The 24,266-nt window shown below is 44.9% G+C and overlaps 1 long non-coding RNA gene across 2 annotated transcripts in view; it reads left to right on the plus strand.

Annotated features, from left to right (window-relative positions):
- Positions 1–202: 202 nt before the first annotated feature.
- The window catches only part of LOC137544092 (uncharacterized), a 51,118-nt gene continuing 27,054 nt past the window's right edge, over positions 203–24,266 (plus strand). Inside the window, exon 1 of one of the 2 annotated variants that reach the window (XR_011025724.1) lies at positions 203–286. This is a non-coding gene — a long non-coding RNA (uncharacterized lncRNA). The remainder of the gene's footprint in view (positions 287–24,266) is intronic. The other variant, XR_011025723.1, reaches the window with a different exon arrangement.

The following is a 24,266-nucleotide window of genomic DNA, read 5'->3' on the forward strand; positions in this document are numbered from 1 at the left end:
GAAAATGAGATAGTAAGCAAATAATTGAATTACATCCCTTCCAATTTTATTAAACAAAATTATAGTGAGAAGTGTAGGAGGAGGGATAGGGGAGTAGAAGGCAGCAAATACACTGCATACACCCACCTCTCTCAATTATCGCCCCCTCCTTAAATATGCCTGTCTGCAGCAAGACTGGGTGCTGGGACCTGTTGCTTGCAGAAGTCAGAGGGACAAGACAGAGACGCTGCTAAGAATGTGGGGGAAGATTGCATCATTTACAAAGCAGGTGAAGAAGAACCCTGGAGTAAGTCCTGCATTTACTTTTGTTAGAAGTAATTCTCTTATATGTTGTGACCACTAAGTTGTTAGCAGGCACTGCACAATGCACATAGAATTATGTATCTATTAGGAAAGCTCCCAAGTGTCCCCAGATGCTAGTTACTGCTTATGTCACAGTGCCTTAGATGAAGTGCATCTCTGTATGTTGCTGGGAGATCTCTTCTGATTCAGGATGCTGCAGTCACTCCCAGCAGCTAAACAGAATACTTATAAAGTAACTCAAACTGCTTTTCCAGATAGCATAACTTTACAAAGGAATGTCTCCATTGCACGTCCATAACAGGCACACATATGCAAGGATCACAGTCCTGTAGAGCAGGCTAAAATCATGAATTATTGTGTTTGTTTCTTAATCCATCTGCTACTCCAGACTAACCAGCAGTGGAAAAGCCAGAGGTTTGGAGTCTGCCCATTTAAACCAAAACTTAAAGTACACCCGAACTGAGAGGGACATGGATAGGAAAAATGTGTTTAAAGAGGACCTGACCTCTTGCACAGGACAGAAAGAAAACAGAGAGAAATGCACCCTGTATGTATTTACTGTTTAGCATTTCTAATTCCCCTTCACCTGTGACTAATCACAACTGTAATTTGACCTCTGCTGTGTCAACTGGCTGCCTCAGCAGAGCAGCTAATTTGTAAACACACGATGTTAACCCTATGCCTGCTTCCATGAAAGCAGGAAGTAGACACACTGCAGATATATTGCAAGATTTGTATCAGCTGTAAAATTTTAAATTATTATTAAGTTATTATGCTGTTGCTTATCTTTCAGAGCAGAGCGGAAGTTCTGAGTTCAGGTCCGCTTTAACAGACTCTAAACTTTATTCCCATCATTTAAATGAATATATGTTTTGTTTTCAGATGTTAAAATGAAGAAAAACTACTGATGGTAGAAAGGATCAGTGTGGTTTGAATGATAAAGCTGCATCTTTTGGTTCTGAAATCTTTGTGATATGCATGAAGAAGTGTGGGGTGGGGTCATGGTAAGAGGCGTGGCAGGGGCTTGTCTTAAAGAGCCCTTCTTTCTTATCTCAAAACATTGGGAGGTATGCAATACCAGTTACCTGGCCGTTCTGCTGATCTCTTTCTCTGGAGTATTGTCTGAGGCCTGGAACCCACTATAGCAGTGATAGCTAACCTTGGCACTCCAGCTGTGACAAAACTACAAATCCCATCATGCCTCTGCCTCCCTGAGTTATGCTTAGAGCTGTCAGAGTATTGCAATGCCTCATGGGGCTAGCAGTTCCACCACAGCTGGAGTGCCAAGTTTGGCCATCACTGCACTAGAGCATTTTTTTTGAGCGTTTAGGGAGCGCTTTCAATCGCTAGCACTTTCCCTAAACGCTCTGCCAATGTAAATGGATGGGACTGATTCCACTAGAGCGATTGCGATTAAAGGGATACTGTAGGGGGGTCGGGGGAAAATGAGTTGAACTTACCCGGGGCTTCTAATGGTCCCCCGCAGACATCCTGTGTTGGCGCAGCCACTCACCGATGCTCCGGCCCCGCCTCCAGTTCACTTCTGGAATTTCTGACTTTAAAGTCAGAAAACCACTGCGCCTGCGTTGCCGTGTCCTCGATCCCGCTGATGTCACCAAGAACGCACAGCGCAGACCCAGTATGGTCTGTGTCTGCGCAGTACACTCCTGGTGACATCAGCGGGAGTGAGGACATGGCAACGCAGGCGCAGTGGTTTTCTGACTTTAAAGTCAGAAATTCCAGAAGTGAACTGGAGGCGGGGCCGGAGCATCGGTGAGTGGCTGCGCCAACACAGGATGTCTGCGGGGGACCATTAGAAGCCCCGGGTAAGTTCAACTCATTTTCCCCTGACCCCCCTACAGTATCCCTTTAAGGAAATCGCAATTGCAGAATATACAGCATTTTGGGAGTGTTTCCATTCTAATGAATTGTATAGGAGAAGGGAAATCACTCCCAATATCGTTTGCAAAAAGCTACCACAAATCGCTAGCGATAGCATTTTGTACTTTCTAGTGGGATCAAGGCCTGAGTCTGAAGCAAGAATGTAGCTAATCTAGTCAAACATCTAATCTGCATGCTTGTTCAGGGTCTACGGCTAAGAGTATTAAAGGTAGAGGCTCAGCAGGATAGCCAGGCAATCTGCATTGTTTAGAAGGAAATAAATATGGCAGCCTCCATATCCCTCTCAGTTCAGGTGTGCTTTAAACACAAAAGCGGAAAGCTGTGTGCAGCGAAATCTCTCAACTGCGTTGTGCAGCTGCTTACTGCAAGTAATTATTCAAAATGTCTGTAGCCACAGGGAATATAGAATTTTAATTTGTATTGCATAATTAATTCATACTCCTACAGAATAGCAGGCAATGCCATTTTTATTTTGTACAAAAGTAAGTGTATGTGTGTGTTTATGTGTGTGTGTGTGAGAGAGTGTGTGTGTGTGAGAGTGTGTGAGAGTGTGTGAGAGTGTGTGAGAGTGTGTGTGTGAGTGTGAGTGTGTGTGTGTGTGTGTGTGTGTGTGTGTGTATGTATGTATGTATAAATAAAACAGAAAGGACCGGCACCGCTGTCTTGTATCAAAGCTCTTTTAATACCACCAAAGTGGCAGCAGTGACAGACTGCTGTTTCGGTTTACACCTTTATCAAACTGCTCAAAGCCATAAAAATTGTGACAAGACAAACACCTTTAAATACCCCCTTCCTGTATGGGAGGGGCCCCAGAGCGGACCTGAGAGGGAACTTCAATGATAATATGCAAATATGCTCATGTTTCATGCACACTGAAAAAAAGTGTAATACCTGAATTAGCTTGTACACCACACCCCCAAGCTGGGATAGATCGATGATCACTTCCAAAAAAGGGAAACACTTTCTCCTCCTGTCCCTCCTCCAGCCAGCCACTCACAGCTGTGCAGGCAGTGCTCTGACGATTTCCAGGTCAACCCGGAAGTAGTCAGCACATTATGGTCATTGGAGTGATCAGGTTGCAGTATTACCAACAAGATGGCTCACTAAAGGTCGGTGCGACATTAAAGTTGCACCCTGCAGTATAAAATTAAAAGTTCTAGATGAAGCCACAAGATGTCAGTGTGTGCAAAAATTCTAATGCAGTCAATAGTTCGCATAGACAATGAGTTTAAGTAGAGTGACCATATTTTTGTGGGTCCAACCTGGGACGGGGGGGGGGGGGGCGTGGGGGAAGGAGTGAGGAGCACGCAGCGGTGAAGACTGGGGGAGGGGGGCTGCGGCGCGCGCAGCGCGCCGCGCCGAAAAATGGGCGTGGCCATGACATTGTATGGGCGGAGCTAACGTAATGATGTAACAGCGAGGCATAAGAAAGCAGTGTTTACGCCATGATGTGGACAAACGAGACTTTGTATCATGGGTGTGCAGAAACTGTGTGATGCTAATAGTATACCGTAACCACAAAGCAGCAAACATAGCCATCTATGACCATTAAATAATAAATGCAGTAACAGTTACCCCGGACACCAAAAAATAAACGCAATAGGCAACATGTCAGTATAAAATAAATGCAATGCGGGCAAACATGTCAGTACAAAATAAACGCAATGCGGGCAACATGTTAGTACAAAATAAACGCAATGCGGGCAAACATTTCACCAGACAATAAACGCAATGCGGGCAAACATGTCAGTACAAAATAAACGCAATGCGGGCAACATGTCAGTACAAAATAAACGCACTGCGGGCAAACATTTCACCAGAAAAGAAACGCACTGCGGGCAAACATTTCACCAGAAAAGAAACGCACTGCGGCCAAACATTTCACCAGAAAAGAAACGCACTGCGGGCAAACATTTCACCAGAAAAGAAACGCACTGCGGCCAAACATTTCACCAGAAAAGAAACGCACTGCGGGCAAACATTTCACCAGAAAAGAAACGCACTGCGGCCAAACATTTCACCAGAAAAGAAACGCAATGCGGCAAACATTTCGCCAGAAAAGAAACGCACTGCGGGCAAACATTTCGCCAGAAAAGAAACGCACTGCAGGCAAACATTTCGCCAGAAAAGAAACAATGCGGGCAAACATTTCACCTGGAAAAGAAACAATGCGGGCAAACATTTCACCTGGAAAAGAAACAATGCGGGCAAACATTTTACCTGGAAAAGAAACAATGCGGGCAAACATTTCACCTGGAAAAGAAAGCATTTACTCACCTGGCAGAAGTGTCCGGCCTCTGGCGCGCTGCTCCGTCCCGGGACCGTCTTGTTCCTCCTGCTCTGGTCTCCCGCGCTGACAGGGCTACGGCAAGATGGCGCCCGAAGCCCTGTACTAGTGACTAGTGTTGGGCGAACATCTAGATGTTCGGGTTCGGGCCGAACAGGCCGAACATGGCCGCGATGTTCGGGTGTTCGACCCAAACTCCGAACATAATGGAAGTCAATGGGGACCCGAACTTTTGTGCTTTGTAAAGCCTCCTTACATGCTACATACCCCAAATTTACAGGGTATGTGCACCTTGGGAGTGGGTACAAGAGGAAAAAAAATTTAGCAAAAAGAGCTTATAGTTTTTGAGAAAATCGATTTTAAAGTTTCAAAGGGAAAACTGTCTTTTAAATGCGGGACAGGTAACATGCTTTTTGTCGGCATTTTTTTGGGGTATTTTTCCAATTTTGGACCCCTGTAACTCTGGTTTGCAGAGATGTAGGGACCCCATCTTTGGAATCTAAGTCTAACAATATGTCTTCTACCTGCATGAGACATTTCGTGAGATTCAGACGTTGCTAACGGCCATGGCTGAGATTTATGTACGCCACCATCACTACCATTGAAATAGCCCCAATAAACAGGTTTTTGTGACCCTAGGCTATGACCTTTTCGGCCTAGGGGCCCGAAACTCACCAGTCATGTTCCCCCGAAGGGTCCCTACAATGCTAGAAAATTTGGTACTGCTGAGCCATTGCCCTTTGAAAAGATGTGAGATTTTGGAAAGTGAAATAGGGAGCCAATGAAATCCTATGGGGGATTTTACCAATTTTGACCCCTGTAACTCTGGTTTGCAGAGATGTAGGGACCCCATCTTTGGAATCCAAGTCTAACAATATGTCTTCTACCTGCATGAGACATTTCGTGAGATTCAGACTTTGCTAACGGCCATTGCTGCGATTTATGTACGTCACCATCACTACCATTGAAATAGCCCCAATAAACAGGTTTTTGTGACCCTAGGCTATGACCTCTTCGGCCTAGGGGCCCGAAACTCACCAGTCATGTTCCCCCTAAGGGTCCCTACAATGCTAGAAAATTTGGTACTGCTGAGCCATTGCCCTTTGAAAAGATGTGAGATTTTGGAAAGTGAAATAGGGAGCCAATGAAATCCTATGGGGGATTTTACCAATTTTGGACCCCTGTAACTCTGGTTTGCAGAGATGTAGGGACCCCATCTTTGGAATCCAAGTCTAACAATATGTCTTCTACCTGCATGAGACATTTCGTGAGATTCAGACTTTGCTAACGGCCATTGCTGCGATTTATGTACGTCACCATCACTACCATTGAAATAGCCCCAATAAACAGGTTTTTGTGACCCTAGGCTATGACCTCTTCGGCCTAGGGGCCCGAAACTCACCAGTCATGTTCCCCCTAAGGGTCCCTACAATGCTAGAAAATTTGGTACTGCTGAGCCATTGCCCTTTGAAAAGATGTGAGATTTTGGAAAGTGAAATAGGGAGCCAATGAAATCCTATGGGGGATTTTACCAATTTTGGACCCCTGTAACTCTGGTTTGCAGAGATGTAGGGACCCCATCTTTGGAATCCAAGTCTAACAATATGTCTTCTACCTGCATGAGACATTTCGTGAGATTCAGACTTTGCTAACGGCCATTGCTGCGATTTATGTACGTCACCATCACTACCATTGAAATAGCCCCAATAAACAGGTTTTTGTGACCCTAGGCTATGACCTCTTTGGTCTAGGGGCCCGAAACTCACCAGTCATGTTCCCCCTAAGGGTCCCTACAATGCTAGAAAATTTGCCACTGCTGAGTAATTGCCCTTTGAAAAGATGTGAGATTTTGGAACTGTAAATAGGAGGCCCAATGAAAGCCTATGGGGGATTTTACCAAATTTGGAGCCCTGTAACTCTGGTTTGCAGAGATGTAGGGAACCCATCTTTGGAGCCCAAGTCTAACAATATGTCTTCTACCTGCATGAGACATTTAGTGAGATTCAGACGTTGCTAACGGCCATTGCTGCGATTTATGTACGTCAGACTCGCCACCATTGAAATTGCCCAATAAACAGGTTTTGTGACCCTAGGCTATGACCTCTTCGGCCTAGGACTGCATTGAACGCGACCCACGCATTGTGCGCATTCTGGACAACACCAATTACTGGGTTTATACCCTTCTGGATCCACGGTACAAACACAATGTTCCAAAACTGCTTGAAGAAAGAGCCAGACAGGTCAAAATGGAAGAATACCAGCAGGCCCTTGTGGAGACTTTAGAGAGGAGATTGACATCCTCCCCCTCCTCTAGCCAGTTGTACGCCGACAGACTGACTTCCGCAAACCCAGGACGACCAGGAGGGCAGCAAACAACACAAGCCGCAGCTAGTGCCCAAAAGGGAATGGTATCGGCAGTGTCCTTGGAGTGGGAAAATTTTCTGACACCCATGCAGCAGCACACAGAACAGCAAGCGTGCAGATCCACCTCCAACACCGATCGCCTGGAGAAGATGGTCAAGGACTACATGTCAGATGGCGTAGCTGTGTTGAACAATCCATCTGCACCCTTCAACTATTGGGTATCGAAGCTAGACACCTGGCACAAACTGGCAATGTACGCAATAGAGGTGCTGGCTTGCCCGGCAGCCAGCGTTATGTCGGAACGCTGTTTCAGTGCTGCCGGAGGCATCGTCACAGATCGGCGGCGTATCCGCCTCTCCACAGAAAATGCAGACCGTCTGACTCAAATTAAAATGAATCAATCCTGGATTGGAAACGACTACGCAACACTCCCGGACCCCAACCAAGTAACATGAACAATGAACATCTGTGATGGGTTAGCGTTTCCGGTCCCTGTTTATTGAACCTCTCATCTGTATTACATTTATGACTGCATGGCGACAAAATGCAAATTGCTATCCGCACGCTTCTTGTCCTCATGCAAGGCCTGGGTTGTTGTGTCTCAAAGCGTGGCCTTCTCCTCCTGCGCCACCCTCCTCTTGTTCCATCACGTGTGCTGCTGCTGGGTTAGCGTTACCGGTCCCTTTTCCTGGAACCTCTTATATGTATTACATTTATGACTGCATGCCGACAAAAAGCATGTTACCTGTGCAAAGAAAACAGACATTTCCCGCATTTAAAAGACAGTTTTCCCTTTGAAACTTTAAAATCGATTTTCTCAAAAACTATAAGCTCTTTTTGCTAAAAAAATTTTTCCTCTTGTACCCACTCCCAAGGTGCACATACCCTGTAAATTTGGGGTATGTAGCATGTAAGGAGGCTTTACAAAGCACGAAAGTTCGGGTCCCCATTGACTTCCATTATGTTCGGAGTTCGGCCATGTTCGGCCCGAACCCGAACATCTAGATGTTCGCCCAACACTACACGTGACCCGTTCGGCCAATCACAGCGCTAGGCGAATGTTCGGGTAACGTTCGGCCATGCGCTCTTAGTTCGACCATATGGCCGAACAGTTTGGCCGAACACCATCAGGTGTTCGGCCGAACCCGAACATCACCCGAACAGGGTGATGTTCTGCAGAACCCGAACAGTGGCGAACACTGTTCGCCCAACACTACTAGTGACACAAATAGGTCTCCAGTACAGGGCTCCGGCAGCCATCTTGCCGTAGCCCTGCTCGCCTGCTGGTGTCGGAAACAGACACCGGAAGAGGAGGCTGGAGCGGGGCTGCGGGCAATGAACTGGCACGGCGTCTATAGACGCCGCTGCCAGTTCATTGAGGAGAGAGTGGCCAGAGTCCCGAGGCCGGGACGTCCCGCTGCTGAAAGCGGGACGTTTCCCGGGACCTCATTAAGCCTGGGACAGCGGACCCCGAATCCGGGACGTGTCCCGGGCAATCCGGGACGTCTGGTCACTCTAGTTTAAGTATATTTTAAGTGCGCCAAAAACGTCCCAACAAGAATACAAAAAGCAGTGTTGTTCTCCTACCTGGTTCGCCGAGGGTGAACATTAAAAGCAAAATCTGGAAAAAAAGCATAAAATAAACATATGAAAACGTGATTAATTCAGGAGGTTCTGATGTCACTAGATACAAAAACTAAGATCATATTCACGGTTTAGACCACCCACTCCAAAAGTATTCAGTTTCCTGATCCAAAAGGCCTCCTTTTTAAGTAAGGCCTTGTCCCTATCCGAGCCCCTCCAAGTATCCGGGACCCCATCGATTGCCATTATGCGCAATTGTGACACTGCGTGTTTATGCAAATGAAAATGTTGCGCTGCTGCCAAAGTGCAATTCGGGTCGCGTATATATTCGATTTATGCGACGAGAAACGCTTCTTAAGTCGCTGAGTGGTTTTGCCTACATAGCCAAAACCACATGGGCATTTAATCATATACACGACATACCGAGAGTTACAATCGTATCGGCCACGTATTTTAAAGGGGACACCCGTTGAGGGATGGCAGAAAGTGTCCCCCCTGATAACATGTCCACACATGTGGCATGATAAACAAGGGTACATGCCCCTTCTGCTCGTGTCCCCAACAGGGCCCCCACTCCTAGTAATTTTGTCCCGAACTGTTGGTGCCCTTTTAAAGGACATCAACGGGGGATATCGTAGTTCTGGAATCGATGGGAATCCTTCACTCAAAATGTGCCAATGTTTGCGAATTGTACGTGCAATCATGTTACTGCAGGTATTATAAGTGGATACGAAAGGTAACCTAAAGCTTCTCCTTCTACCTATTCTATCACGTTTCTCAGTTTGGAAAGTATTTTCAGGGTAACCCCGGGCCCTAAACTTACTCCTCATTTCTTCCTGTCTCCTCTCCCTGACCTCAGTATCTGTGACAATGTCCGCCACTCTCTTAAGCTGCCCTAGTGGTATACTATCTCTGGTGCCGTCGGGGTGGAAACTCCTATAGTGCAACAGGGAGTTCCTATCAGTCTCTTTGACAAACAAATCCGTTTCGAAGTGACCATTTTGCAAAATGACTCGAGTGTCTAAAAAGGAGACACTACTGGGGTCACTATGCGTCGTAAACCGAATATAGGGGCAGGCACTGTGCAGTTGCGACACAAACTCATCCAGGCCCGAACGCGGGCCCCTCCACACGTAAAATATGTCGTCTATAAATCTCCACCAGCACAAAGCGTGCTGGCGGAAAAGACCTTGGGCACGCTGCATACTCTTTTTTGGAAACGGTGCTCCCTCTCTTTTGTTTATGTATATGTGTGTGTGTGTGTGTGTGTGTGTGTGTGTGTTTGTGTGTGTGTGTGTGTGTGTGTGTGTGTGTGTGCATATGTGTGTGTGTGTGCATATGTGTGTGTGCGTGCGTGGTGTGTGGTGTGTGGTGTGTGGTGTGTGGTGTGTGTGTGTGTGTGTGTGTGTGTGTGTGCATATGTGTGTGTGCATATGTGTGTGTGCGTGCGTGTGTGGTGTGTGGTGTGTGTGTGTGTGTGTGTGTGTGTGCATATGTGTGTGTGCGTGCGTGTGTTGTGTGTGGTGTGTGGTGTGTGTGTGTGTGTGTGTATGTGGTGTGTAGCATTTATTTTATTTACAATATAGTGTTTTTCCTGAATGTGAAATGTGCAGGATTGACGGTAGGATGTCAAACCAGTTTAATTCACTGCAGTGGAGTGCTATTTTATGTGTGAATAAAATACATCTGTTTCTCTATTTATATTTTTAGATTTTACACTGCACAAAGTTTTGCTGACCTACAAAACTGTCATTCTAGATCTGGTTCTTCGTCATAAAGTTTGGATTACACCAAACTTTTTAGGGATCAGTTACAAACATTTGTGATGCCACATCCAATAGTGAGAATAGAATTGCGAAATACATGTTAAGTCTGGGATTGTTATTGTAATGTATGATTTTTTTTTTCATTGTGGTAAGTATTATTGATAATATCGAACTCTAGCTTTAAGAACAGATCTATGTGGAGCTGGCACGAAATTCGATACGGTGACCTGCGGTATATCTGATCAAAGTCATAACTACAAATGATGATTCACCATGGCAAAATTTAGATGGAACCCCAGCCCCCCTCCCCCACTTTTGCAAGAAAACAAATTGAGTGCATATAGTGCACCTGGAAACGTGAGCGCCACCATAGGGTGAAATGTAAATTGCGGCTATGGAGGCGCAGACTAAACAATTTTGGCACTGGAGTTAAGCTATTACAATATATAGCAAAACTCTGGCTATCATCAGAGGGGAGGAAGTGTTGGTGCATGGAGTCAAGTGACAGGCAGCCTATTGGGCCAATCAAAGTGCAGGGATCTCATCCTCTGAAGCCACTGGACCTGGTGGGGCTCAGGGCTGGTTCAGTGGAGCACACGTTAAGTTAATGGAGCGCTTGTTAAAGTAATGGAGCATAGCGTAAGTTACTACATGCCTTATCACCATGGTGATAACTTTAGAAACGTTATTAAAGACAGAAGATAAGCTTAGTGAATTGAGGCCAATGGACCGGAGGGGTCCACTGTTGGCCCTCGGTCATCCACCTTATTAGCTTTTCATTGGTGCTATGCTGGTAATGAACACCTCTATATGTGCATTGCATAGTGGTTATCCTTAAAGAGGAACTCCAGCCTAAACAAACATACTGTCATTAAGGTACATTAGTTATGTTATTTAAAATAGATAGGTGATATAATCTCTTACCTCCCCTGTTTTAAAAGAATAGGCAAATGTTTGATTTCATGAGGGCAGCCATCTTTTTGGCTGAAAGGAGGTGACAGGGAGCATGAGACACAGTTCCAACTGTCCTGTGTGCTGATCTCCCCTCCCAGTTGCTAGGCAACGTGAACAACAACATAGGAAATCCCATCAATCTTTGCCCAGCATCAGGAAAAAAAGCCCAGGCAGTTTTCTTTGATGGGTGGAGCTTAGCTAAAAATGCAGCTAAAAATTATGCTTTGGTAAGAAAAACAAAGTTCTGATGCTGTGAAACTGTTAAAGAAACACCAAGCCTTTTCAGTTCTGCTGAGTAGATTTTCAGTCCAGAGGTTCACTTTAAGTTGCATTAGTTATGTTGATTAAAATAGATAGGTAATATAATCTCTTACCCACCTTGTTTCAAAAGAACAGGAAAATGTCTGATTTCATGAGGGCAGCCATCTTTTTGGTTGAAAGGAGGTGACAGGGAGCATGAGACACAGTTCCAACTGTCCTGTGTGCTGATCACCCCTCCCAGTTGCTACGCAACGTGATTAACAACGAAGGAAATCCCATCATGCTTTGCACAGCATCAGGGAAAAAAGCCAGGGCAGTTTTCTTTGATGGGGCGGAACTTAAGCTTTTGCGAAGCTAAAAATAAGGCTTATGTAAGAAAAACAAAGTTCTGATGCTGTGAAACTGTTAAAGAAACACCAAGCCTTTTCAGTGCTGCTGAGTAGATTTTTAGTCTGGAGGTTCACTTTAAATTGTTTCCTTACTCTGATTACACCTCTTGGACTTGGCAGCTGTCCTTGGCAGGTTCCACGGCTCCACATCATAACAGTGGTTAGGGCCCTATGTAAAACTCACACTGAGGCCCCAAGCTCCTTAGTTACATCACCGGCAACGCTCCTGGGTGCTTTGTGGGTCACCTAATCCGCCAATTGATATGCTGATGAATGCACCATCCACAATGCTTAGGAGTATTTATTTTTCAACCATCACCAGCACAAGAATTACAAGCAGCATACAAGTGACGGCCTAACAGCCGTCTCACGGGGTGCCGCGAAAGGGATGTTAGGCCATCACTTGTATGCTGCCTGTAATGCTTGTGGTGGTGATTGAAAAATAAATACTCCTAAGCATTGCGGATGGTGCCTCATCTACCTCTCTTGCTGCTGTAATGGAATATTCCTGTTACGTGTGCACACCACGGGAGTGGTCAATCGTCACCCAAAGGTCCAACAGTGCATTTGGTGCTGACTTTTGTGCTTCTTCTAGTTTTGGATATGCTGATGAATCTAGCACCACACAGATACTTGTATTTCTAATGCTGCTCTTGTAGTGTTTTTAAATTGTATTTTCCCATGGAAGTTCTTTGTACATAACGGTGTTATGTCACAGTTTGTATTATTGCTGGTGAAGATAGACTTTATGCATTTCCATAGATGAAAGCAAACCTTTGTGTTTGCTCTGGTGTGCTTTGGAATGCCTATGTGTAAGACACTACAGGGTGAAAGGTCTGCAATTTGGAGAGCATCCAGCAGAACAGCACACTTCCCAGGACCTCTCTTCCTCCCTGTATTAATTCCAAAGTCACTGATTATGCACAGCTTTCCCATCAAAATCGTTACGTGCATAACAGTTGTTAACAATGGGAAAAGTACTCATTCCATCAGAAGCAATTCTGAGTGTCCTGTCACGTGACTTCTGGATTGCTGAAGTATCGCTGTTAAGAGGGAGAACATTTTTTTATCCTCACAATAGGCATCCTGGTGGATGAATAATATTAATATTAATATTAGAATGGTAGACAGTAATATTCTCCAACATCTGTTAATGCTATTATGGGATGTAGCCAGGAGAATGTAGACCATCTTGACAGTTGTTGCAGGAGGAAGGTGTGTAGACGGACAGACTATAAGAACAGCTATGACAACAGGACAGCAATGACACACGGCAACACCTGGAACAATGCTATTTTGTATTGTGCAGAAATATTGCAGGTTGACAAAACATTTATTATTAGTGCCATGGGTATAGAATATTGGTAAATGTACCGATATTTTACTATGTACTCACCCGACACCTTTTTTTCAAACTTTTTTTTTTTTTCATCACAAAATTTTTATTTAAGCAAAGATTGTATCATAATACATGCAGTAAACTAAATCATACAGGCATTTTTGATACATATGAACAGAGAAACATACAGATGGGTATAACCTCATAACTGCCTTAAAGCTCAGCATCAACTTAGCATAGTCAGTTAGTAGACAGTTCACTCCTACTTGTGACGTCTTCTATCAGTTGTTTTACATAACCTGAAAGAGGTAACAACTGAATTAGTCGACATGAGCATAGGTATCGTAACAGGGGGCTAGGTGAGCCCGCGAGACCTGTGATTTGGGTATCTTGCTAGTGGAGTGAGAGGGAGGGATATCTGTATCTAAGCATTGCGCTAGGGTGAAGAGGAAAACAGAGATTATAAACAGTATAGACAGATGGTAACTAAACATTTTCCCAGAAGCTTATTTTAATATGCCTAGTGAAGTGATATTCTCACCAGGAAAAAATTGTTGGTTTCCAGGAGGGGGGGTAGGGGTTATTGACTCCCAGGCAGGAGAAGAGTGTGTTAAGTGAAGAGACTAGACCAGGTGTCAGGCATAATGTACTCACTATAGTCTTTAGCGTTCCTCGCCCTGATTTTACATTCCATTGATAGATTCCTACTCACTATGGATATTAGCTGAGATACGCTGATTCGGTCTGCTGACCTCCAATTAGAAGTGATTAGGTGGAGTGCCGTAAGCAGAATGTGGCACACCCGAGGCTGGATAGCTTTTGGGAGGTTATCTAACCCAATTAATAATAAAGCTATCTTTGGGGATATTTGGAACTCCCTGTGTAGTGAGATTTTAATTAATCGTTCAATCTGAAGCCAAAAGTTATGGATTATTGGGCATTCCCAAAGCATGTGTAGGAGTGTTCCCGTAGTAGTGGAGCAGTGCCAGCAGAGCTGGGAATTCTCAGTAGAGAATGCCGCTAGTTTTCTTGGTGTTAAGTACCACCTATACACTATTTTCCTAGAGAGTTCCCAGTGAGAGTTATTTTTGGAAAATTTCATTACTTTTGAGGTAGCTTGTAATAAGTATTGTTCTGATATGTTAGTTTGGAGGTCGTTTGACCAAGAGAGAGCATATCTCTGGAGTGGAGCCGAGTAGTGGGAGATAATGGCTTCGTACCAAGTCGAGATCCCTCCTGATTGTGTTTCTTTATTGTTTAAGGTCGTGAGTAAATGGCTCGACATTTTTGGGAGCTTAATTTTCTTTGACCGTATTAAATCAAAAATTCTATGGTAGGTGAAAAGCTGAGAGTGGGGAAGATTGTATTCTGTTTGGAGATCAGCAAATGATTTCAGTTTCTCAGCAGCGAAAAGTGAGTTCAAGGAAGTGATATTTGTCCTATACCAGGGGAGGAGGTTGAGGTGTGGGGTGAAAGGGCATAGGGCTGATAACGGAATGACAGGAGTGTGTGAGTCTCTTGAGTCTGGTGGGTGTTTAACTAGTTGTTCCCATGCTAGAAGTAATGCTTGAATTATGGGATATACAGTATTTGGGGCTTTTGCACCCAAGAGAATACTGGCTAGCATTGATCTGAGGTTTGTTTTAAGTTGGTAATGTTCAATTTTAGCCCAGGGTTTGGTCGTAGAGTCATTCCACCAATGTTTTGCTAAATCCAGCAAGGAGGCGTAGTAATAGGCTTCTATAGAGGGGAGACCCATTCCTCCTAGTTTTCTAGGGAGGATCATAACTTTGTGTGGAACCCTAATTTTTCTACCTTTCCAAACAAAGTGATTGATACTTTTCCTTAGATCCTCTAAATAGGATTTGCGGAGGGGTATGTTGACCGTTCTGAGTATATATAAAATTTTTGGCAGAATAAACATTTTAAAAGCCGCTATGCGTCCAGACCAAGTTAACCAGGCTTTTGACATTTCCGTGCAATCTTTCCTTACTGAGTGTAGTAATGGTATATAGTTGCTCGTAAATAGTTTCTCTGATCGTGCAGTTAGATTAATACCCAGGTAGGTTACTTCAGAATCAGCCCATGCAAATTTGAAGTTATTCAGGATATCTTTCTTGGTTGAGGGCGGAATGTTTAATCCCAGCACTACTGACTTCTGCTGGTTTAATTTATAGTATGAGGCTTCTGAAAAGGCCGTTAGTACTTTCATTACCTGTTCTAAAGATTGACATGGGTCGGACAGAATCAATGCGACGTCGTCAGCGAAGAGGCTTATGACATGATGGGTATCTCCAATTGTTATTCCTTTTATTGCGCGGTTAGATCTTATTTTTTGGGCAACCGTTTCCATTATCAAGACGAAAATAATGGGGGAGAGCGGACAACCCTGTCTTGTCCCGTTAGATATGTTAAAGGGCTCTGAAATAAACCCTGCCGCATTGACTCTGGCCGATGGAGTGGAGTAGAGGGCCATAATTGCAGAAAGAATAGGGCCCTGAAATCCAAACTTGCATAGAGTAGATCTTAGAAACTGCCAATGTACCCTGTCGAACGCCTTCTCCGCATCCAGAGTGAGGAGCAGAGAAGGCGTCCGACAGAGCTCGACCTGGCGCAACAAACTCAGCATTCTTCTGGTGCCATCATTGGCCTGTCTCCCTTTTGTGAAACCCACTTGGTCATAATTCAGTAAGCTAGGAGTAATTTGCATAAGCCGGTTTGCCAGCAGTTTTGCATAGAGCTTTATATCCGCATTCAAGAGGGAAATAGGTCTGTAGTTAGCTGGGTTTGTTTGCTCTTTGCCTGATTTGGGGATGACAGTGATTGTTGCCTCTAGGAATTCTTTCGGGATTGGGGAGCCCTCTGCAAAGGAATTGAATAAATCTGTTAGATGGGGTGCTACCAATTCTGCTAATATTTTGAGATACTCATTTGGAAAGCCATCTGGGCCTGGGGCTTTATTGTTTTTTAATTGCTTTATGGTGTTTTTAACCTCTTTTTCAGTAAATGGGCTATTGAGAGCGGTAAGTTGAGAGGGAGAGAGTTTGGGAAGATTAATTGACTCTAAAAAAGCGTTTATTGCAGACTCTGTGGGTTGAACCGTATGGGGATCTTTTGCAATGTTGTATAATGTAGTATAATACTCGCTAAATAGGTCTGCAATGTCTTTCGGGTTTGAGACCGATATTTTAGTAGTGGGGTGTGTTATGGAGTATATCATAGATTTGACTCTCCTTTGCGTGAGGGTTCTGGCTAGGAGCTTGCCTGGCTTATTTCCTTGATAATAGAAGTTCAGATTGGCTTTTTGGAGCAAATAGTCATAATTGTGATTGAGGTGTATTTTTAATTGGTCACGCAAAAGAAAGAGCTCTTTTTCAATATTTGGTGTTCTATTTTGCTTAAAGCTCTGTTCCTTTAATTGGATTTGAGCTAGAATATCATCATAGATTTTATTTCTTTTCCTTTTAACTAGGGCTCCCTGTCTAATAAGAATACCTCTAGCGAAGGCTTTATGAGTTGCCCAGAGTGAGGCTGTGGTAGTTTCAGGTTTGGAGTTTATGTCAAAGAACTCTCGAATTTCCCTCTCGAATGCGGACAAAAATTTATCATCTAATAGCAATGAGTTATTTAGTCTCCAGAAGGGAGGTTTAGCGGTTTTGGGGCCATTTTTGATACAGATATGGACCGGGGCGTGGTCGGATAAGGTTTTGGTCCCAATCGAGGTGGACAGTACCTCCTGCAGAAGCATTTTGTCAACTAAAAAGAAGTCGATTCGCGAGTGGGTCTTGTGTACGCTCGAAAAATGAGTATAATCTTTTTCGTTACCGTGTGTGACCCTCCAAGGGTCGTATAGATTATTCCACTTTGTTTGTTTGTCGATCAATATAGGCGATTTGTCTCTAACCGCAGAGGAGTCAATGCGTGCGCTTATTGCGTTAAAGTCGCCGCCATATAAGACTAAACCTTGTTTAATTTTTTTAACTCTGTCGCATAGCCTCTGCAGGAAGGTTTTCTGACCTCGATTTGGGCCATAGAGAGCAACTAGTGTGAAGGTCTGGTTATTTATTTGGCCTACAAAAATAATAAATCTGCCTTTATCATCAGAGACAACTTGGAGGGGAGACACTTTCAGGTCTTTGTGAAAGGCCAGTAACACCCCTCTTTTTTTTTTGTGAAAGGTACTATGGTAAATGATTGGGAATTTGTTGTTTTTGCAAAAGCGGGTATCTTTTTCAATTAAGTGAGTCTCCTGAGCCATTATGATCTGTGCTGAGGACGATTGCATTTCTTTCCAGAACCAATGCCTCTTAAATGCTGAATTCAGCCCTCTCACATTGAGGGAAGAGATTTTTAAAGACATGAATTTAACATTAATGCAGTACTCAGATGACGGGTGAACACATGTGTACAATTATGACCTGGACTATTACATGGGTGATAAGCCTGGTGGGAGTCATACTTAGACAGTAACATCTTATAATAATACAACTTTATATAACTGAACATAAGCAACAAACATGTGGTAGCAACACGGCTCTTGAACGGGCTTAAGTGCAAACCAGGTATGTGGTAAAGTTCTGGGTGCCACATACAATACTGCCGGGGGTAAAAATGACATAAAAATGCTAGAGAGTGAAAACATAGATTCCTGAAAAAAGTCACGGCCATTCAGAGAAGGACGGAGGGAGCAAGCTCAGGGGGTGAAGAGAACGACTGATCTTGAGCCTGCCTTAGGACTTAATTTTTCGTGCGCCAGTCCGGGGTGACTTTATTGGACGTAAATAGGCTGTTAGGTCTCCTTGGTATTTCTGGAACCTGGATTTGTAATTGCTTGAACAGTTTGAATCCTGAGTCAGAGGATGAAATAGCGTAGTATTTGTTGCGGTAAGAAAAGATTAGCTTTGTGGGGAAGCCCCACTTGTACTGGATCTGAATTGCCTGCAAAGCTTTTGTGAACGGTTGTAGCTCCTTTCTTTGTTGCAGAGTAAACGGGGAGAGGTCGTTGTAAACGTGGACATGAGAGAAAGGATCTGGGAGCGATCCGGCTTTTCTGATCGCGAAGGTTAAATCTTCTTTTACTTGGAAGAATAAGAACCTGGCGATTACATCTCTGGGGGTTGAGTCGGGTAGGTGAGCTGGTTTGGGGAGGCGATGCGCGCGATCTATAGTGAGCTCAATGTCAGATGTATCAGGAAGAGAAGCTTTGACTAGAGATTTCAGGTAAGGTTTTAGCTCTTTAGTGGAGACCTGCTCAGGGATGCCTCTGAATTTCAGGTTGTTCCGCCTGTTTCTATCTTCCATATCGGCTGATTTGAATTTGAGCCAATCAATATCAGAAGAATGGGCCTCAGTAAGATCCACCATTTTATTGTGCTCATTAGAAAGTTCAGAGATTTGTATTTCCGATCTGTGTACTCTTTCCCCCAGAGATGTCATTTCTTGCTGCAGGTTTGCAGTTAAGGAGGATATGTCTGACATTAAAGTGAACCTCCAGACTAAAAATCTACTCAGCAGCACTGAAAAGGCTTTGTGTTTCTTTAACAGTTTCACAGCATCAGAACTTTTTTTTCTCTTATACAAGCCTCATTTTTAGCTGCACAGAAGAAAACTGCCCGGGCATTTTTCCCCTAATGCTGTGCAAAGCATGATGGGATTTCTGATGTTGTTGTTCTCGTTTTGCTGTTTTGGTGCAACTTTTTTTTTTTTACATTTTGAATTTGACATTTGAAGCCTAGCGCATGCAGCTGAGAGGGGTAATCAGCACACAGGACAGTTGGAACTGTGTCTCCTGCTCCCTGTCACCTCCTTTCAACCAAAAAGATGGCTGCCCCCATGACAAAGATGGCAGCCCCCATGAATCACAAACATTTGCCTGTTCTTTTAAAACAGGGTGGGTAAGAGATTATATTACCTATCTATTCTAATTAACATAACTAATGTAACTTAATAACAGTATGTTTGTTTAGGCTGAAGTTCCCCTTTAATGCAGCTTTAAATGTAATCAGAATGTCCTTAATATAAGTCTGTGATGCGGCCTGCTCTGATGCAGGGAAGGCCTCTATGGGTAGATGAGCCTGTGTGGGTAGGGTGCTTGAAGTAAGAGAGGTGCCTACCGTGTTATCAGCAGCCGGGTCATTCTCTCTGCGTGGACGGGACTTCACCGGGCTTTGGAACGGAGAGGCAGTGTCCGGGGATGATAGAGAAGCTTCTGTGGTGGATTTCAGGGCGGATGCCTGCGGAGCTTGTTTGCCCGTAGTGGACACGGAAGTGCCGGCGCCATCTTGGCCGCGTTGTTCTTCCCGCGGGGCGAAGAAGTCAGTGACTTTTTGGGGTCTCGGAGGGTGTTTCTTCCTCTTTTTGGAGGCGTCCAGTTCGAGGACCATCTCCTCTGGCTCTGAGGTGTTAGCGTGTCCCGGTTGGTGCATGCTGAGTGTTGCTGTGGCAGGCTTAAGCGGGAGCTCAGCTAAAAGCCGTCCGTCTCTCTCTGCGTGCAGGCCACGCCCCCCCCCACCTTTTTTTCAAACTTAAACCCTCCTACTGCATAACACTAACTCCCCCACCCCCTGCCCCCCTTTCTCCTTCAAGTGCCTAAAACTAACCACCCTTTCCTAATTCCCAACACTAATCTCAGCACCCAAAAAAACGCTAATTGTAGCCAATTGTCGACAACCATTATTTCCGATTGACTACTATTCACATCAGGCTACCAACTCACCACTTGGGCACCTGATTACCGATAGTTAACACCTCCCCACCAATCCACGCACCCAAATGAACTGATCTGAGGTGGGGAAACTAAAGAAGTAATAAAGAAGGACATGTAGGAGAGAAACACACACATTAGTGACAAATAGAGATGTAGCGAACGGTTCCAGCCGAACTTCGGTGGTTCGCGTTCGCCATGCAAAGGCGAACTTTTGCAGAAGTTCGATTCGCCCCATAATGCTCTATAGAGCAGAACTTTGACCTTCTACATCACAGTCAGCAGGCATATTATTGCCAATCAGACTGCACTCACGCCTGGAGCCCCCCCCCCCCCTTATAAAAGGCAAGGTCCTTGTGCCGTTTTACTCACTCGTCTGCCTACACTAATTAGTTAAGGGACAGCTGCTACACACACTCTGCTGGGGAGAGTTAGGCTCTTGTATATGACTCCCTCCTACCGGAGGGAGGAGGGTCTCATCTGCCAGGGAATTATAGTATTTCAAAAGCCAGCTTACATACCATGGCTAGGAATCAAACCCAGGTCTCACTGTGTGGTGGGCAAGTACCTTAACTGCTGTACCACCAACACTACTAACTGAAGCTAGCCTAGCATGTACCATTTCTGCTCAATCCAAGAGAAACATTAGGTTGCTTAAGGCTCCCTGCACACTGCAAATCCGTTTTCCGATTCCGATTCCGATTCCGTTTCCGATTCCGATTCCGATTCCGTTTCCGATTTTCCTTGAATACATTCAACAGAAAAACGGATCAAAAAACGCAGCATGCAGTTAAGATTAAAAATCTGAATCGGAATCGGATGTAAAAACAGATTAAAAAGCGGAATCGGAATCTGAAATGCATGCAGTGTGCAAGAGGCCTAAAGGGAACTTTAACTGAGAGTGATATGAATGTTTCCTGTTAAACAATACCAGTTGCCTGGCAGTCCAGTTGATCTCTGTGGCTGCAATAGTGGCTGAATCACACTCTGAAACAAGCATGCAGCTAATCCAGTCTGACTTCAGTCAGAGCACCTGATCTGCATGTTTGTTCAGGGGCTGTGGCTAAGAGTATTAGAGACACAGGATCAGCAGGCGATTCAGGCAACTGGTATTATTTTAAAAGGAAAAATCCATATCCTTCTCAGTTTAGGTTCCCTTTAAGGATTTGTAGCATAAAAGCCAACTCACATTGGTTGGGAATTGAACCCAGGTCTCACTGTGTGGTGGGCAAGTACCTTAACCGCTGTACCACCAACACTACTAACTGAAGCTAGCCTAGCATGTACCATTTCTGCTCAATCCAAGAGAAAAATTAGACAAGACAAATAACATTTATATCACACTTTTCTCCTGGCAGACTCAAAGCACCAGAGCTGCAGCCACTAGGGCACACTCTATAGGCAGTAGCAGTGTTAGGAAGACTTGCCTAAGGTCTCCTACTGAATAGGTGCTGCCTTACTGAACAGACAGAGCCAAGATTCGAACCCTGGTCTCCTGTGTCAGAGGCAGAGCCCTTAACCATTACACCATCCAGCCACTGCTTAAGGATTTGTAGCCAGGCATGGCCTTGCCTTTTGTGTTCAACAGTTGTCCAAAGAGAACACCAGATAGCCAGGCACTGTACCACCAACACTACATGCTGAAGCCAGCCTAGCATGTACCATTTATGCTCAATCCATTTATGCTCAAAAATACAAGAGAGAGAGAGAGAGAGAGAGAGATGAATCTACCTGGCTATCTGGGGTTCTCTTTGGACAACTGTTGAACACAAAAAACAAGGTATGTAAGCTGGCTTTTGGAGGAGGGAGGAAGGGAGGAAAAGAAGCAGAGTAGGCCTGTAATTGAAAATTGACCTTAAAATAGGGGTTTATGTGAAATCTAGATTTTTGCCTGGGACTTTTGATGTGTATTTCACTCAATCATGTCTGCCTCCAGGTATTAGATCCCTTGAAACATGTTTTCTATCATTTTTCCAGTCGGTAGAATTTTTTTCTATTTTTCAAAGTTCGCCTCCCCATTGAAGTCTATTGCGGTTCGCGAACTTTTTCGCGAACCGAACCTTTCGTGGAGGTTCGCGAACAGGGTTCGCAAACCAAAAATCGGAGGTTCGCGACATCACTAGTGACAAATAGAGGTAGTTGGATTCAAGAGAGCTATCACATAGAGATGGCCCGAACCTCCGATTTTCAGTTTGCGAACGGTGTTCGCGAACTTCCACAAACTTTCGCGAACATGCGAACTCACGCGAACCACAATAGACTTCAATGGGGAGGCGAACTTTGAAAACTAGAAACATTTATGCTGGCCACAAAAGTGCTGGAAAAGATGTTTCAAGGGGTCCAAAACCTGGAGGGGGGCATGGCGGAGTGGGATACACGCCAAAAGTCCCCGGGAAAAATCAGGATTTTAAGGGCAGAAATCACATTACATGCTAAATTAGAGGCCTAAAGTACTTTAAAACATTGTGCATGTGTATACATCAATCAGGGAGTGTAATTAGTGTACTGCTTCACACTGACAGACCAAACTCACTGTGTAACGCACCGCAAACAGCTGTTTGTGTAGTGACGACCATGCTGGACTGGTGCGCACTAAGGCCAGAGTGCAGACCATGGCGGTTTTAAAGCCCATATGGTCGGGCTGAGGTAGCTGAATGACAGAACAACAGTGACTGAGTGTCCAGCTGATCGAATTTGGTCCGTCCACAATGAAGCAACAACCTTATTATCTATTTTCTTGGGTCAGGTGTGCCCCCCAACCCCAACACACTCATATAGCCGTCGATCATTGCTTCATTGTGATACGCAAGCCCCTTCACCGCGGCAAGGTAACGATCACGAAGGGGAATTGACACATGTACATGCCTTTTGTTTTGTTGTTGCAGCTGCAGTGCAGCCAGAAAAATTAGGCAGGCATGTACACGCACCAGAAAAATTATTATAGAGGCCGCTGCTAGCAGCGGCCTTAAAAACTCAGGAATCTGCCTGAAGTCCTGGTGGACCCTGTTGGTGGTGGCAGTCAAGCGGCCTGCAGGCAGAGATGCTGTGTGGGGACCGTATTGGGGCAGGCAGCCAGTCACACGGCGTACAGGCAGAGATGCTGTGTGCGGGCACTGACTTAGTCTTCAGGCGGGCAGTAACCCTCCGGGATCCATGCCTCATTAATTTTGATAAAGGTGAGGTACTGAACACTTTTGTGACCTAGGCGACTTCTCTTCTCAGTGACGATGCCTCCAGCTGCGCTGAAGGTCCATTCTGACAGGACGCTTGAGGCAGGGCAAGACAGAAGTTGGATGGCAAATTGGGACAGCTCTGGTCACAGGTCAAGCCTGCGTACCCAGTAGTACACAGTACACACGCTGCTCACAGTGTCTACATCCACACTTAAGGCCAGGCAGTCAGCTACCTGCCGGTCGAGGCATTGGTGGAGGGTGGATCCAGAAGCGCTAAGGCAAATGTCTGCATGTCCGACATCACCATGAGATCGCTAGTGCGTCTGTACTTGGCTCTTCCATAGAGGCAAAGGGGGCAATTGCCCAGGGCCCCAGAGCCTGTGGGGCAGTGGTGTACCTAGGGCATTTGACACCCGGTGCTAGGTATTGAAAGACACCCCCCCACCCACGGTCCACCACCTGGCGAAAAAATGGGCGTGGCTATGACCGGATGGGGCGGAGCTAATTTAAAAGTGCACCCAAGTTTTAGTCAACCTTTCTCCAGAAAATTCACATCATTGCGCAGCTTTTCTCCAGAAAATACACAAAATGTCAGAAGCTTTCAACATAAAATACACGTAATGCGAGAACATTTCACCAGACATTACACGTTATGTGAGCAGATTTCACAAGAAAATACATTCAATCATGTCGGCAGATTTGACCAGAAAAAAATCATTCAATCTTGCGGTAGATTTGACCAGAACATACACAATGTCAGCACCAGATTTCACCACAAAATACACAATATCGGTAGTTAAACTGACCACAAAATACACAACGACGGTAGTTAAACTGACCACAAAATACACGACGGTAGTTAAACTGACCACAAAATACACAATGACGGTAGTTAAACTGACCACAAAATACACAATGACGGTAGTTAAACTGACCACAAAATACACAATGTTGGCAGTTAATCTGACCACAAAATACACAATATCGGTAGCAGATCTGACCACAAAATACACAATATCGGTAGCAGATTTGAGTGTTGGCAAGCTGATAGCCTGGTGGGTAGGTGGTTAAGGGTGAGCAGCCTGATTGCCTAGTGGGTAGGTGGGCAGCCTGCTGGGTAGCAGTGGTGGGTAGGGGGGCAGCAGTGGTGGGTAGGTGGGCAGCCTGCTGAGTAGCCTGGTGGGTAGGTGGGCAGCAGTGGTGGGTAGGTGGGTAGCATGGTGGGTAGCCTGGTGGGTAGG

Source organism: Hyperolius riggenbachi, chromosome 2 (assembly GCF_040937935.1).
Source record: "Hyperolius riggenbachi isolate aHypRig1 chromosome 2, aHypRig1.pri, whole genome shotgun sequence".
Taxonomy (NCBI): Eukaryota; Metazoa; Chordata; class Amphibia; order Anura; family Hyperoliidae; genus Hyperolius; species Hyperolius riggenbachi.